The sequence below is a fragment of the Amphiura filiformis genome, chromosome 19 (assembly GCF_039555335.1).
Source record: "Amphiura filiformis chromosome 19, Afil_fr2py, whole genome shotgun sequence".
NCBI lineage: Eukaryota > Metazoa > Echinodermata > Ophiuroidea > Amphilepidida > Amphiuridae > Amphiura > Amphiura filiformis.
Window position 1 is genome coordinate 2,157,597 of NC_092646.1, and position 15,703 is coordinate 2,173,299.

Genomic DNA, 15,703 nt, shown 5'->3' on the forward strand with positions numbered 1-15,703 from the left:
TTTTTTTTTTTTTTTTAAATTAGTTCTGTATTTTTCTGGAATGGGGAATAGAGAGTAATCGCACAGCAACATATATGAGGTTCTGCATTATATAAATTTACTGTTTACATAATTTGTGACCAGTACATGTAATTCTTTTCAAACAAAATTTGTGTGCAGTGTACAAATTATTTTGATTTATATAATCATATAATTATCCATTACTATGTTCATTGTCTGATTAATATGATTCTTTTGTTTTGCTTTATCAGGGAGAAGTGACCAGCAACATATTTTCTACAACCCTGCCTTTCATTGCAATAGCTGGAGGTTGCAAAAGATAAACAACATCTTCCACTTGATGGCTTTAGAGATACTTTCTCCATAAATCTGACCTGGACTGTGTCATCTGTCCTTTTCACAACCTGTATACAGATACAGAAAAATGAGAATATCACCACTTTAGAAACTTACAAATGTGACAATAAGCCATTACTATTACATTTACATTAATACATTCAGCAATTATTTAGTGCTCATCTTGATATATGGTGAAATAAGGCTCTGAAGGTCACTGCCCTGATGATCAACCAATGAAGAACTTCTCTTGTGTACATGCCAGGTGTACGTACATGACATGATACTGTGGTATTTGGGTTTTTGTCAAAATATAACTGCAGTCAAAGCATGATGTTATTTCTTTTAATTACAATATAGATACATATCATTTAATACATCAATTTCTTGGTGGCATTAAACATATCACAGTTTAACATTATAGTGATATTTTGTTAAAATTTACTAAGATCATTTAAGAATCATGATAGTCATTATACTCACACAAGCTATGTATTAGATAATTGTTGTTGTGACATTGCCTCTCTGACCCAGCTGGGCACCTTCACAGTAACAAAATCACCAGTAGAACAAAGTGCAGCATTACCTATCAAAAAAAAGTGGACTATTTTGATGAAAGGAATTTCTTCTTGAGATATGTTCAATAAAGAGTACATTGCATTGCAGTCAGTTAATTTGAGATTAAAGATCGAGATTCAGTACACATAGTTGGCAGTGGTGATACAACCCACCCTTTTTTTATTTCAAACCCACCCTTTTTATTTTATACCCTTTATACCAAAACTCCGAAACCCACCCTTTCTATGCGTGGTTACTTAACTGGTTATGGTGGTCCAGGAGGTGCAGATTGCATCCAAAGAGAACAGAATGGGATTTCAATGTGTTTTTTGTTTCATTTAAGTGTCATTCAATTGGAAATTGCAGTAAGCTTTGAGATTGCAATTGTTGATTTCTAAACCCACCCTTTTTATCAGTGACCACGCTTTATATTTGGACACGCATTTTAACCAGAATTTTTCAAACCCACCCTTTAATAAGCATTTTGTGGACCCTTCAAACCCACCCTTTCTAAAGCGTGTGTTACCAACAGTGGTACATATTACTCTTTCACTTCAGATTTACCTGTAATCAAATGATTTTGTTTTTAGCACTGTTTGTGATATCCATATTATAGCTTGTTTTCAATGCTAAGGCCAAAAAAGAAATGCGGAAATACCTTTATTTTTTTTTCCTAAGTGTATTATAATTTTGCAAATATTGTACATGAGCAGGGTATTAAAAATTGGGACAGCGGTCCGAGATAGGTCATCCGAAGATATCAGTAGTGAACACTACACATAGTAATATTCATGTGAAACATTTTTTTTGCAATTTTGTGAAACACTTTTGTTCATTTCCAAGCCAATTTTACAAGTTGACCTCAAATAACCTTTGACCCCAATATGTGACCTTGAATGCCCCATTACATGAAAGCTCCCATAATACAGCTTTTGTTCAAGCTTGATTGCAATTGGATGTGAACTGTTCCTGTGATACCAGATTTTCAGCATATTTAAAAGTTGATGTCAAATGACCTTTGACCTCAGTGTATCAGTAAGCTGCTACTCAAGTTTCTCCCCTTCAGGTCTGCCTTTGTTTTCAAGCCAACCTTACGTAAAAGGCTGCCATTTTTGATGGTGACTGTGTGTTGGCTAGATCTAGTACCATTTCAGCATACTGTTCGGACTACATTTTGAGGAAAAAGTCACCAGACTTTTGTGATAAATTTGAATATTATAATTTACCTACCTTCTTTGGCATAAAAGAATACATTTGCATTCGCTGCCAGCTGTCTAGCCTGAAGTAGTATTCACATTCAATGTAATTTCTGTAGACAGAAAAAGTAAAAACACATTAATTTTATGTTATTAAGTATTGACCACAATTACCAATCCACCCAATCTTGTGTGATTTAATGGTGCTTGTCAGCATGCTTACCACATCAGCCTTTTTACACATAAACAGTACTTGAATCACTAGCCTTGCCTGCGCTTTCGCCACCATTGGCTTCACAGATATTTGAAAATCTTTCATAAAGTCTCTATCAGTGCATTATTTCAGCTTTGGAGCACAATATCATCAATTATAAGCTACAAAAATTGGATCTATTACCCCACTAACCTTACACCACCACCCACTATTACCACCCTGACAACCCTACCCCACTATACCTGTACCTGCCACCCACTATTACCCCACTAACCTTACACCACCACCCACTATTACCACCCAGACAATCCTACCCCACCACCACCACCCAGACAACCCTACCCACCACCCTAACCTGCAACCCACTATTACCCCACTAACCTTGCACCACCACCCACCATTACCATGCGCGTATTTTGGGGGGGGCTTTGGGGGCGGCAGCCCCGGGGTCAAAGAAGGGGCGGCAAAAACGAAGGGGCGGCGAAAGAAGAATGGGCGGCAAAAACAGGGGCGGCAAAAACGAAGGGGGCGACAAAACGAATTAGCAAAGAAAAAAGGGCGTACAAAATTGAAAAAGCATAAAAATTTTTGAAAAAATGTTGCTTTCAGGCGCTAGCGCCTGAAATCCTTTTTTTTTTTCTCTTCACTTTTTCAAACGACCGTGAAAAAATTTGGGTCAACCTTTTCGGGCTGTTAAGGAAGGCGGCAAAATTGTTTCTTCTTCAGCCCCGGGGTTGGGGGCGGCCACGATGCGCCACTGATTACCACCCAGACAACCCTACCCCACCACCCTAACCTGCCACCCATGATTACCCCAAGTAACCTTGCACTATACCACCCACTATTACCACCCAAATAACCCTACCCCACCACCCTAACCTGCCACCCACTATTACTCCACTTAAACTTGCACCACCACTCACTATTACCACCCAGACAACCCAACCCACCCCCTAACCTGCCACCCACTATTACCCCCAAGTAACCTTGCACTACCACCCACTATTACCACCCAAACAACCCTACCCACCACCCTAACCTGCCACCCACTATTACCCCATTAACCTTGCACCACCACTCACTATTATCACCAGACAACCCACCACACCACCCTAACCTGCCACCCACTATTACCTCACTAACCTTACACCACCACCACCCACTATTCTTAGTCAGTGGTGGTCTAGTTCAGAGACACATTTCTGATTGGACAATCGCATGATTTCGGGTGCCGTCTATCAGGCCGTACACGACCCCACGTCATCATGCGTCTTGATAATGCGTAACACGCGTGTAGAGGTGCGCGTATGTATCGCGCTGGATGCGTAGACTAGTGCGGAATACGCGAACGCGCTAGCAGTACGCGCAACAGAATACGTGAAGTTGTAAACAAGTTCAATTTCATTTCGTTCATTTTATAATGAGGGGAGTTTTTATGACGGCAACTTAGTTTTTGCTTTAAAAAAATTGTTTCCAGTTATTAAAATAATATTTAACTGACTAAGAATGAGAATAAGCGATAGGAATTTTTATTTTGCCTATACTCTACCTATGATAGAGCGACAGGCAGGTCCAATATTTTTATCGTAGTGGATACCGCTGCGCCGGCATCCACTACTCAAAATATTGGACCTGCCTGTCGCTACCACACACGGTAGAGGATAGGCAAAATAAAAATTCCTATCGCTTATTCTCTAATTACCACCTAGACAACCCTACCCCACCACCTAACCTGCCACCCACTATTACCCCACTAACCTTACACCACCACCCAGACAACCCGCCACCAACTTACCAACTTAAGTTGATAGGTGTCACAAATTGTTTGGTTGAGTCATGTGTTGGCTTTGACTTTGTTTCTCGATCTGTTCTGACTAGAATGTCAAGTATGGACTACATGTAGGGGGAAATATAACCACCATCCACTATGACCCCACCAACTATAATTACAATACCACCCACTATGACTCCACCACCCACTATTACCCCACTAACCTTACATCACCACCCACTATTACCACCCAGACAACCCTACCCCACCACCCTAACATGCCACCAACTTACCCTGACAAGGCAACAACCCTACTCCATCACCACCCTTACCCCCGCCACCCACTATTATATAACCACATTACCATCTACTATTACCTCAGCACCTGAGACAAAAAAAAAACCAACAGGGATCGGAATTCACCATGTGCAATGAGCCAGGTCTGTTACGGATTTATGTGCATGCATGCTCAGATCAAGCAACCCAATTATCTGCTTCAATAACTAATTGTACCTAATGTGCATGAGCAGTCCAATTAGACTGGCGCGACATTTAAAATGACCTCGCTTGGATCAAAACAAACTTGACAGGATGAACGATGTGTATGTGAATTGGGAACAAACTTGTGCTTCAAACTACATATTATTGAGACTTACATCATGATTTGTAACCATTGCAATGCATTAAGGGGTACTACACCCCTGACCAAATTTGTGCTTATTTTTGCATTTTTATCAAAAATTATAGCACATTGGTGACAGGTAAGATATGTATATTAAAGGGGCAAAGACTACAACTACTACATTAAAAATTCAGGAACTCAGGGCAAGTAGTTATTGATTTATTGATCAAATAATGGTTTTCCCTCATTTTTGACTGTAACTCCACAACTGTTGTCTGTGTTGGAATAAAATTTCCGGTGCAGTAGTTGTAGTCCTTGCCCCTATAATATACATATCTTACTTGTCACCAATGCGCTATAATTTTGAGAAAAATGCAATAATAGGCACAAAATTTGGCAGGGTGTAGTACCCCTTAAAGAAATAATACACCATGTCATGGGCAACTTAAAAATATTAATATGTAGTTTGAAGCACAAGTTTGTTTTAGACGCATTGTTGTTAATCTGTAACGAACAACGGTGAAACATGATTGAATCCCTAAATCACCACCTTATCCTACCCCATTACCCCACCACCCTCACTATTTCCCCACCATGTACCTTACCCCTCTTCACTTTACTCTGTACATTCTTTGGTCCTCTGTTATTTCGGAAAACCCAGTCACATCATCGCATGTGAATATTTCTCTCTTGACTCTTGGAATGAATTTTAGTAACTTGGCAAGCATAAATATAATTTCCACAAAAATTCTTCTTCTCCATACCTACCAACCAAGCATTAAATACATTGTTTAATACATAGTGGCAGCTCTCACGGGAGGGAAGTGGGGGCATTTTCTTTCCCCAGTTTTGAGGCAAAAACCCCAATTACATAAATTTCTGTCGATTCCTCCCCGAAATTCACTTTGCACCCCAATTTCCCCCCTGAAAAAAAATTCCTGGTGCCGCCACTGTTAATACTGTGTATTTCCTGACAAATACAGAGCAGAATATGTAGAGATTTTAACCGCATGTTAGCTAAGCTCAACTAATGGTTTGATTTAGTTTACACAATGCATTTCACATTAAGTTAATTGTTAATTGTAAATATATTGAACGGGTTTTGGAACCTAAAATTTGCTTACCGTTGACCCTTAATTTTGGATTTACTGTAAGGGTCCATTTGGATCCTTTAATCTTTGACATTTTATGCTACCCCTGGCTGGCAATGGTTTGTCTAGATAGCATTTCCAAATACTTTAAATTCCCTAAAAACATGGAAAAAGTGAGTCCTGGTAAGCTCAGAGTAAATCCTGGTTCTAGCTAACATTTGGTGAACTAGGTCTATGACTCACTTTTTTCTCCAAAACTGAGTTCTGGATGAAAAGCAGTTAATTTCACCCTTGACTTTACCTTTTGTTTTAGTTCCTCTGCACAATTTCTCTCTGTCTCTGTATAATGTTTGTCAACTTTCTTCAATTGACTGAGCAAGTCATGAAGATCTGAAATAATAAGAACATGGGCAATGTGATTATTACCTGCATAAAAGTTAACTTTTTACTTTGGGAGTATATGAGGTGAGGACCAGACATATCATTTTGTGGCATGATGTCCTACATATACGGTACCCAGGCCAGTGCAATGTAGGTGATGCGATCAAGCAAAATCAGTCGGAACATTTCCAAAGATATGAGCAATTAAGGAGTTTCCAAAACAAGGGGCAAAAAAGGAAATATTTTCTTTGTTTAGCTATATCTCAAAATCAATATTTCCAAGGTTCAGGCTGATTTTGCTTGATCGCATCACATAATGTTGTTTAAAATTTGAAACACAAAATAGTAAATCAGTACAATAATGCACCATATTGCTCTCAAAGGTGCTAGATAGGATGTGTGATGATATGATGGTATCAGTGAGAGACAATAACTATAAATCTCTTGTTTTTGAGACAAAATGTTTCTTTTTGCTATGTGACCGTACACCACAAATGGGCTGTTGGCGGCAATTTCACTTTGTGAGATAATGGATAAGCATTTTTTGCTCAAAATAAGCTTTACACTGATATATTAAGGGTGCACACAGCACACCAGTAAATAGCCTCCATTGACTTTCTGTACAAACATGGTCCCGGAAAACATCATTTTCTTGACTTCAGAGCGACTCAGCTCTTCAAAACTTCTAGTCCAGAGAAATCATCTGAAGTCCATCGGGTTTTTTCAGAAAATTGATGACTAGATCACCCTATAGCTTATGGCGACTCACAAATAGCTTGCTGTCTCTGAAATGTACATTTTAGGAGATTCCTATTTACTGGTCACTGGCGTGCACTCTAAAGAATTTTTATGTTTACATGTTAATATAATATATCATAAATTTGGATACTGGTAAACATAAACATAATTAGACAGGATTGATTCAATTTTGAGGGGTCTTTACTATGCAAATTTATAAGCTAATTTACATGGTATCATATTTAGCCTTTTTTGCTATCTACTACTGATAGCAATGACAAAATTACACACTTAAATAGCTTGATACAATGTAACATTTTTACATTTTATTGTTCATTTGCAAATGTTTTTATACACTGAATGATAGAAAAATTGTATTAAAATATTGCTTGAATTCAAAAACAAATGCCTGAATCTATTTTCTGTGTACTTTTTGTTTATTTGTATAGAGTGGAGGTCCAAGCCAATGAAGGGACTTGGGCATGTATTGCATACATACCGTATTTCGTCAAATAGTCGCCCCCCTCAAATAAACGCCCCCACCACTTTTTTTCAACCAAGATGTTTTAAAAATGCCGATATTTCCATGCTATCTTGTGTAGTAAGCTTACCAAGTTGCTCACATGGTCGATAATAGTGTCACTTTTTGGCGAAAATCTGGATTGAAACCGAAGTGAACCAGAAGTCAGTGTTTCTAGTTCATAGTTCGTCATTTTAGCGAGAGTTTTTAGTTTACCTAATGATTTTAACATGAATTATCGTTCTAAAATTGATCTTGAATAAACGCCCCCCTTTGGGAAAATGTAACGCCCCGGGGGCATTTATTTGACGAAATACGGTACTTTGAGTTCAAAACTTCAAAACAAGGTATATTGTACACCTACTATCTCCCCAATATACATTGCTTGTGAAATTAGGCCGACATTGAGAGGGGGATTTTTAAATTGTGTTAGTGAAGCACTTGAAGCATAACTAAAGAGCATTTTATAGGCCTACATGCATGTATAATTATGAGAGTTGCAAACTATTACATCATCTCTCAAATTGTTACTGGATGCAGTGTAGTTGGCTGCAAGTGCTTCACATAGCCACTGGCACTGGCATATGGCAGTTCACACTCTCTCTTTCTTTTGAAAGCCATGTAAGAGGCTCTGTGACTGTGTGCACTCACCGAGACACTGTCCCTCCAATTGTCAAATGGACTCTGCCATAACCACATACATTGGTGCACCCATTCCACTTCCAGCAACTTTTTCTGAAGGCATTCTTGTTTCAATTTGCCGCTCAATTCTCTGTTGCAGATTCTCAAAGAAGAGTGCAGGGTTGATTTCCTTGGCCATGTCAATATCTCTATGTGCAAACAAACATTAAAACAAACAAATTGATAAAATAGAGGAAAATTGGTGTTTGTGACCTATATTTTGAAAAAAAAAAAAATTCTGACTCAAGGGGAAACCCTTCTTGGGCACCCCTCATGGTGCCTCACCAAATATTTTTCAATTTTCACCCCACCCCATTTTGACAATCATCCTAACGCGATCTTAATTAAATCCTGTGTCTTAAGCTGCCTTGCTGCAAGTTAGTAAAATCATGCGCGTTGTCCTCTTTGAAAATCAAGAAATTCATTTTTTATCTCTTTTTATTTTATTTTTTTACAAAAGGAGAAAATAAAACTCAAAATTTGTATTTGATTTCAAGTTTTTGATTTTTTCGCAAACTTTGGGCGCAAATATAATAAAAGAGAAGAATAATATTTTGTAGCAGTGACTACTATCACTACAGTGACGTATAATTACCGAGGTAGAACCGATTTGCAATTGCCATTAGAACTTGACCTGTTAACTTTTTTTGCCACTTTAATACATTTCGTCGACGGGTCCTTAAAGAAATTTAGCAAAATTACCCTCGATTAGAGAAAAGCGATGGTAATTAATTTTGTTTCACTGGTTTCATCTAGCTGATATTGGATTTCACAATTTGATCTTATATACCTCGACACCTGCTGATGTTTGACCTTTTGCATGTCAACACATTCCTGGTGCTCTGGAGGTCAGCTGGGCAGGGGAGTGAGTTTCAGGGCTGGAATTGCCAGAGGGTATATAGTATGGTGACCCAAGTGAAGTCCAGCTGGTTGGGATGACAGATTGACCACTGTGTTTTTAAGACTAACTTTCATGCTCATGGCAATTGCCATGGCAACTAGCTGTCAAACCTGAAAACATTTGAAGAAAGCATGGATTCAAAAGTTTTAAGTAGGGATAACCATCAAAATTTCATGTTGACCCTATTGCTACAAAAGATTGTTTTCTGAGTAGAACTAATCAACAGAAGTATTTTGGTGGTTAAATGGTCAAAATCGGTCAAAAACTTTTCGAATTATGAATTATCAAAGTTTCCCATTCTGACCGGTCATTGGAACGAAATAAAATGACAAGGTCCAAAAATAGCAGTTGGGAGCAAAATTGGCATAAGCATATATTTACCTTTATATATTTCTTTATTTTAACATATTTGCAAACATGAAACAAGCATATTGTGAAAGTATCAAAGGGTTTCTTATGAAATGGCACTTAACTAGTCACTGGCATAACTTATTTTTTCAAACCAAGGCATTGAAATCATGCATTTAGAGGACATTTGCCAAAAATCATCCAAGATAGCCGATATGGCACAAAATCAAAATTGCACTAAGTAGGTGAACTTTTTTTCACAACCAAGAATTTCAATGTTATTGGGTTTAATATGACCAATTAGTAGGTGTATGTAAACAAAATCTTAAGTTTTGAAGGTCATTGACTCATTCACAACAATAGAGATTATCCTCATCATGCTCATGTGTATTCCTGTAGTATTCCTCATTCAAACCAAAGTAGCACTCAATACATTATGAGTATCTTTGTTCAAACCAATTCAATGCTTGACCTCGGAGTTACCTGCATGACTATCGCGGGCTATTTTGAAACAGTTATGGTTGCACATTCAGGTACTTCTTTTGAAAGTCCTAAACAAGGTATAGCCAGCAGCAAGTTGTAGATATTATAGGCCTAAATATAAGAAAACGTTTAGGGTTAAGATCAGGTGAACAATACATCGAATGAGCACGAAACTTCACATTTATGTTCAGAAAGGTGTCTTCTTAACATGATTTGAAAGGAATATAAAAATTCCAAAGGGAAGCTGGTGATTTAATTTGTAACTCGAGATCTACTTGTTCAATTTTTAACCTTTTTACAGAGGGTATGATAGAGGTATTACTGGCAACTCTGCCAAATTACAGCTCAGTAGGCCACGTTTTTCACCTGATCTTACTGATTTGAATATTTTGTGCCATTCTTGAGCAGTGCTAAACTCAGCCACTGGCAGTTAAGCGCACTGTGGCGATGGACCAATTTTGACTCGCACTTACAGAAAAACAAAATAAGTTATGTTGCTGTAATTTGCAAGATAGTTACAAAATATAATTGGCAGTAACTTCCCCAAATGTTACAGAAAAATATTGAAAAATAAAAGAATGAGATCAATTTAGAAATGTATGTGCAAGCAGTGCACAGTTGAGCTCCCTGCATGTCTATGGGAGTGTTCTAATCAAGTTGATGGTTCATTGGTCATCCCTATTTTAAGGATATGTACATGAAATGATACATCATTATTTCCATAGTAGAGGCGCAATATTTATATTTTTGTGATCCTTACAATTGAATAGAATAGGTTCCCTGATTTGGCAATTCCAATATGCCTTATGAAAGCTAGATTTTTACACATCTTTAATTTTCAGAAATTCACAGCTAGCAGCTAGAAATGTAAACAAATAAGTTTCCTGCAGAGAGAATAATTGAGAGTAAATATATATTTTTTTTTTTTTTTTTTTTTGGGACAAGTTTCAACTTCATATCACAACATTTGTTTACCAAATTTTTATTTTAAACTTAAAATATAAATTCTATGGTGTTGCTATAGAATAATGAGTAGGGATTTCAATTTAGGCACATTTTCAATGAATCTACCAGCAATAAATATTAATCGGCGGGTGGTTAAAATAATTAACGTAAAAATAAAAAACAATACATCTGGCATAAATAATTTAAAAGCGTAAAGCAGGCTCTTGTTTGCACATGCATGTCAAGAAGCCAGTGTGGTCTTGTTAATCAAGCTATACTTTAAAGACACGCTAAATTGAAAATACATGGCCTAATGCAATATGTGGAAACAACAGCCAAGATTTTGTTTTTGTTAATGGATTTATATGAACAGTAATATTAATGTGGCGACTCAGTGAATATTAATATACATCCACGGCTTAAGTACGGCCAAGTGATAGGATTCCCCACCCCATATTAAAATGTGGGCATCCTTAAGGCCGTGTAAAATTAATATTTTGGTTCTCGTCCCCTCCCTCCTCAATTTCTGGGATTTGTCAGATTTTTTTTTTTTTAGATTTTTCAATTTTTTAGACTTTGGAATGATTTATGAAATCTTCATACATATAAATAAGTTTATTAGAGAACAAGCATCACTTCCAAGTATTTTAGTGGTACTCTAGGGGATTAACACTCAGAATCTCACATTAGAAAAAAAAAAAAAAAAAAAAAAAAAAATTCTTCGAGCACTGTTGGAGAAGACCGAAAACTACTGACAATGCTAATTTTACATTGAAAAAAAAAAAAAAAAAAAAAAAAAACACCTCCTCCCTCATCAATTCATGAAAATCCTCTGGGCGAGAACCAAAACATTAATTTTATACGGCCTAACTAGCAAACCACAGCCATGTTCACATCCCATTTTACTGGTTGGAAAATCCCGGTGAGTTACAACATAATCCCGCCCTCGCCCCGTAAAGTCCCAGCCCAATTTCTTGCCTGTGAATACGAGCTGATCATAGGACCAATACTGAGGAAAATCATGATGGTACGGTAACGGTACCAAACTAAAAACTATCCATTTTGGCCCCAGTGGGGTACAGTGTCATTTCGCACCCGCTACAAATAGTACATATGCCCCATTCCACCATCTTTGTCTCGCGCCTGTACCACACACGCATGATACGGTCTTGGAATAATTTGCTAAGAACTGTTACCTTTTAACTTAAATCTTTTTGCATCTTCAGGCATGCGCGTATTTTGGGGTGCCAGCCCCCGGTCAAAGTAGGGGCGGCAAAAACGAAGGGCGGCGGAAGAAGAAGGGCGGCAAAAACAAGGGTGGCAAAAACGAAGGGGTGGCAAAACAATTAGGAAAGAAAAAGGGCGCCAAAAATTGAAAAAGCATAAAAATTGTGAAAAAGGTTGCTTTTGGGACGCTAGCGCCTAAAATCCTTTTTTTTTTTTTTTTTTTTGCTCTTCACTTTTCAAACGACCGTGAAAAAATTGGGTCAACCTTTTCGGGCTGTTAAGGAAGGGACGGCAATTTTTTTCTTCTTCAGCCCCCGGGTTGGGGCGGCCACGTGCACGCCACTGTCAGTGGCAGGCAATTGTATAATTGGTAACAAATGGGAAGGACATTTTCAAAATACTCTTAAAATCTTTTGCACTGGCAGATTTGACTCTCTTCACAATGTAATTAGGAAGTCAGTTTCCCATGATTCATATATCATTTCATCATCACATGCACACCTCAATCGACCAAAAGAAGCTGTATGCCATAGCATAGCATCACATGGAACAGGCATGACCTACAAGTAAATAAAGTAATTCTTGGCCAAGCTCGAGCGTACATGTAATGCGTACCTGTTGCCATGATGTAGCGTATTAAGGTTATTAATTATTATAAACTGTTGTGATTTGGTAGTTCACAGCATCTTACGAATGGTAGTGAGCTTTGGCAAAAATTGCATTGCTCAATTCATAGCGAGCGTGGAGACGAATTAAAATACCACAGATATACTTTTATAGGTGCTGCGGTTCTTGAGTTACGTTGTAAAGAGGGCTGAAACAACAACACTTTTGTAAAACGTACATAACTCATTAATTACAATAAATTAAGCAGGTTTGCAAAGTATACGATTTGTAGAATGAACTTTTGCAAAACATCAAGGCGTTAATTTTCAATAATATATTGATCTAGATAATGAAAATCGATTTTTAGGTTGCTTCGACCAACAATACCTCGTCTACCCTTAAGCGTGTACACAACAACTGAGGTAAAGCAAAGAAAATTGGAATTTACTACCAGCCCCGACGGCGATGTCGTCAATGCATGTCACTCCATAACATGATAAAAGAAAAGATTTTTCAAGGAAACCTACATTTATGTTGTCTATACCTACTTCACTTGACCCAAAATGATTTTTTTTTTATGAGACAATCGCACATGGAATTTTAGAGGATTGTGAATAATAGTTCCACAGAGAAAAGCTGCACTCTCGATCATGAGACTATGCCGTGTCGTTATTTAATTGATGCATTAAATGTTGGCTGAATTTTTTGATGAAAGTCAATCTTTTGACAAGATGTAACTTTGCTATGGAAAGTGCTATGACAAAACGGTTTTCAGTTTTGGTTTTCTTTACTCAAGGCCCGAAGGGCTTTAATTTGATGTATAAAATGATGCGGTTTGATGGCAAATTTGAATTCACCTTTCATATACATCATTACCATGATTACATGGGCACGGCCTGGTCATGTGGTGATGTCGTCACATTTGTTGACAAAATTAATATACCAGCATGCGCGCCAGGCCAGGCAGGGGAGTCCAAACCACAAATGTGCCAGTAAAATCCGCAAGCATTAACCTCAAAATTAATACAGCACAGTTCTCAATGCACACCATGCATCATGCATGACACACGCACATTGAATCCATTGAACATGATGAACACTGAATGTGAAGTACTGTTATTCATGAAGTAACATGGATATGGCATGTATGGTAAGCTTACCATCCAATGCATTGATCATGACTTGTGCGCCGAAAAGCCCTCAAAATCAACTTTATCGATGCCCAAATTTCATGCAAATTACATCTGCACCCTCTTTAGATTTTACTAAAATAATAATAATATTGAATAAAACCGACAGTACTCACCAATTTTGTTTTCCCGGTGATTAGCACAGCGCTGACATATCACATGTGCCGTGTTTTCTGTTTACATCCCCTCGATGACCACTCGATGACCTTGAAATTTGCGTTTTTTTCATAATGACGCGCGCAGAAAAAAGGTCATGGAACGTGACAAAACTGTCAGAAAATGAACCGATAAAGTTATGTATTTCACGTAATATGATTGGTCAAAGTGGGTCACGTGATAACGTGTTGCAGACCCGGTGCGTATTATAGTATGGTAAGTAAGATGCTGCTGACGTCACTGTAACTCTTGTGTAACTCTTAGTCGTGAAAAATCGCTTAGCAAATTTGGCATGGAAGAGTGTCATACATTCAAATTATAAGATCTCAGCCGTGATCTGCAGATGTGCTGCTTTGTCGCCAACAGAGGGCAGTATTTAATTCTCATTAATAGAATGATACTGCCCTCTGTTTATCGTTTTAGCGATCGATAGAGGGGGAAATAGGCAATTTCTAATGACAGTGGGGGTATAACAGTAATTTATACATTAAAATACACATTTGACACCATTATTTTTATTTTTATTAGAATTTTAATGAGTTTTGTTCAACATAATTCGGAGAAATTGACGGATAATACAGGTTTACCTAAAGCTCTTGATTGAAGTATACTCTCCTACAGGCAAATATGAGAAGACAATCAGCACCAAAAGGGAGAATGAAACTGATACTGCAGTATGGGTGTATAGTTTGGCGATCACCGAAGATGGTAGCAGGATACTGGCAGGCGATATAAAGAGAAATGTCATTACTGTGTATGATCCTACAGGCACTATCATACGGACACTGAAAACGAGCAGTACCCCATTTAGGGTAGCTGCCATCCAGGATACGCACTGTGCAGTAATTGACTGGACATATGATAAATTTATTGTGATAAATATTGAAACCGTCCAGGAATCAATCGGTGTTAGTATAGTTAAGATAAATGGACTCTGTTATGACAGGTATACGGACTGTGTATTCACTGGAAGAAGGAAGGATGGCGTCACTGGTAATGGTGTGATAGAGCAGTACTGTTGGAGGACTGGTAGGAAAATAGCATGTATAGCACAGGGACTGTATCACCCTACTGGGATGATTCTTACATCAGATGGTTTGCTCGCAATTGCGGATTACAACCGTATTAAAATCTACAAGATCACATAACTAAAATGTAAAACTTTTGAAACAATACAACTTTAGATTATTTTAAAGCACCGATTTAAATCGCTGTGTATCCAGTAATGCGTTCTAAATCTCAAAAATACAATGTGATGTGATCGAGCAAATTGGTTTTAAGTTATGGCAAGAATAGTATTGTTTTTTAACAACTTCAAAATTCAGAAAACTCAATTCCAACTTTTGTGGGTACTGACCAATTTTAAAATACCCTTTAAGATGTGTATTTCATTAAAGAAAACTAGTCAACAACACCCACATTTTTGTCCGCATAATGTCAGAGTATTAAACCATACTCCGTCATCAGCGGTGTGATACTGGTGAATGACTGATGTATGACCTTTACTTCATGTTGACAATGTCCTTTTTTGACCTTTTGTCATTTGCTTCTAGTCAGTAAAGTTTAGTCAGTAAAGATTTTGGAAAGTTCCCCCGAATCCAAATCATTTTCCTTGATCACAGTAGATGTTTTTTAATATATTTGGGATGTACACCCACACCACATTTACGCAATCCATTCAGATTGCGAACGAAGGATAAATTATGGGATTTTACTTTGTCATTCTGAAACAATCTAAA

At 37.7% G+C, this 15,703-nt stretch overlaps 1 long non-coding RNA gene across 4 annotated transcripts; it reads right to left on the bottom strand.

The window, feature by feature from the left end:
* Nucleotides 1-224: 224 nt before the first annotated feature.
* On the bottom strand, nucleotides 225-14,147 carry LOC140140806 (uncharacterized). Of its 4 annotated transcripts, none has more exons than XR_011857295.1 (5): nucleotides 13,925-14,147; nucleotides 6,090-6,178; nucleotides 2,125-2,203; nucleotides 820-922; nucleotides 225-404 (listed from the first exon to the last, which is right to left on the bottom strand). It is a non-coding gene; the product is annotated as an uncharacterized lncRNA (long non-coding RNA). The 4 variants fall into 4 exon arrangements; XR_011857297.1 differs by lacking the exon at nucleotides 13,925-14,147 and adding an exon at nucleotides 8,079-8,092; XR_011857298.1 differs by lacking the exon at nucleotides 13,925-14,147 and adding an exon at nucleotides 7,519-7,565.
* Nucleotides 14,148-15,703: the final 1,556 nt, after the last annotated feature.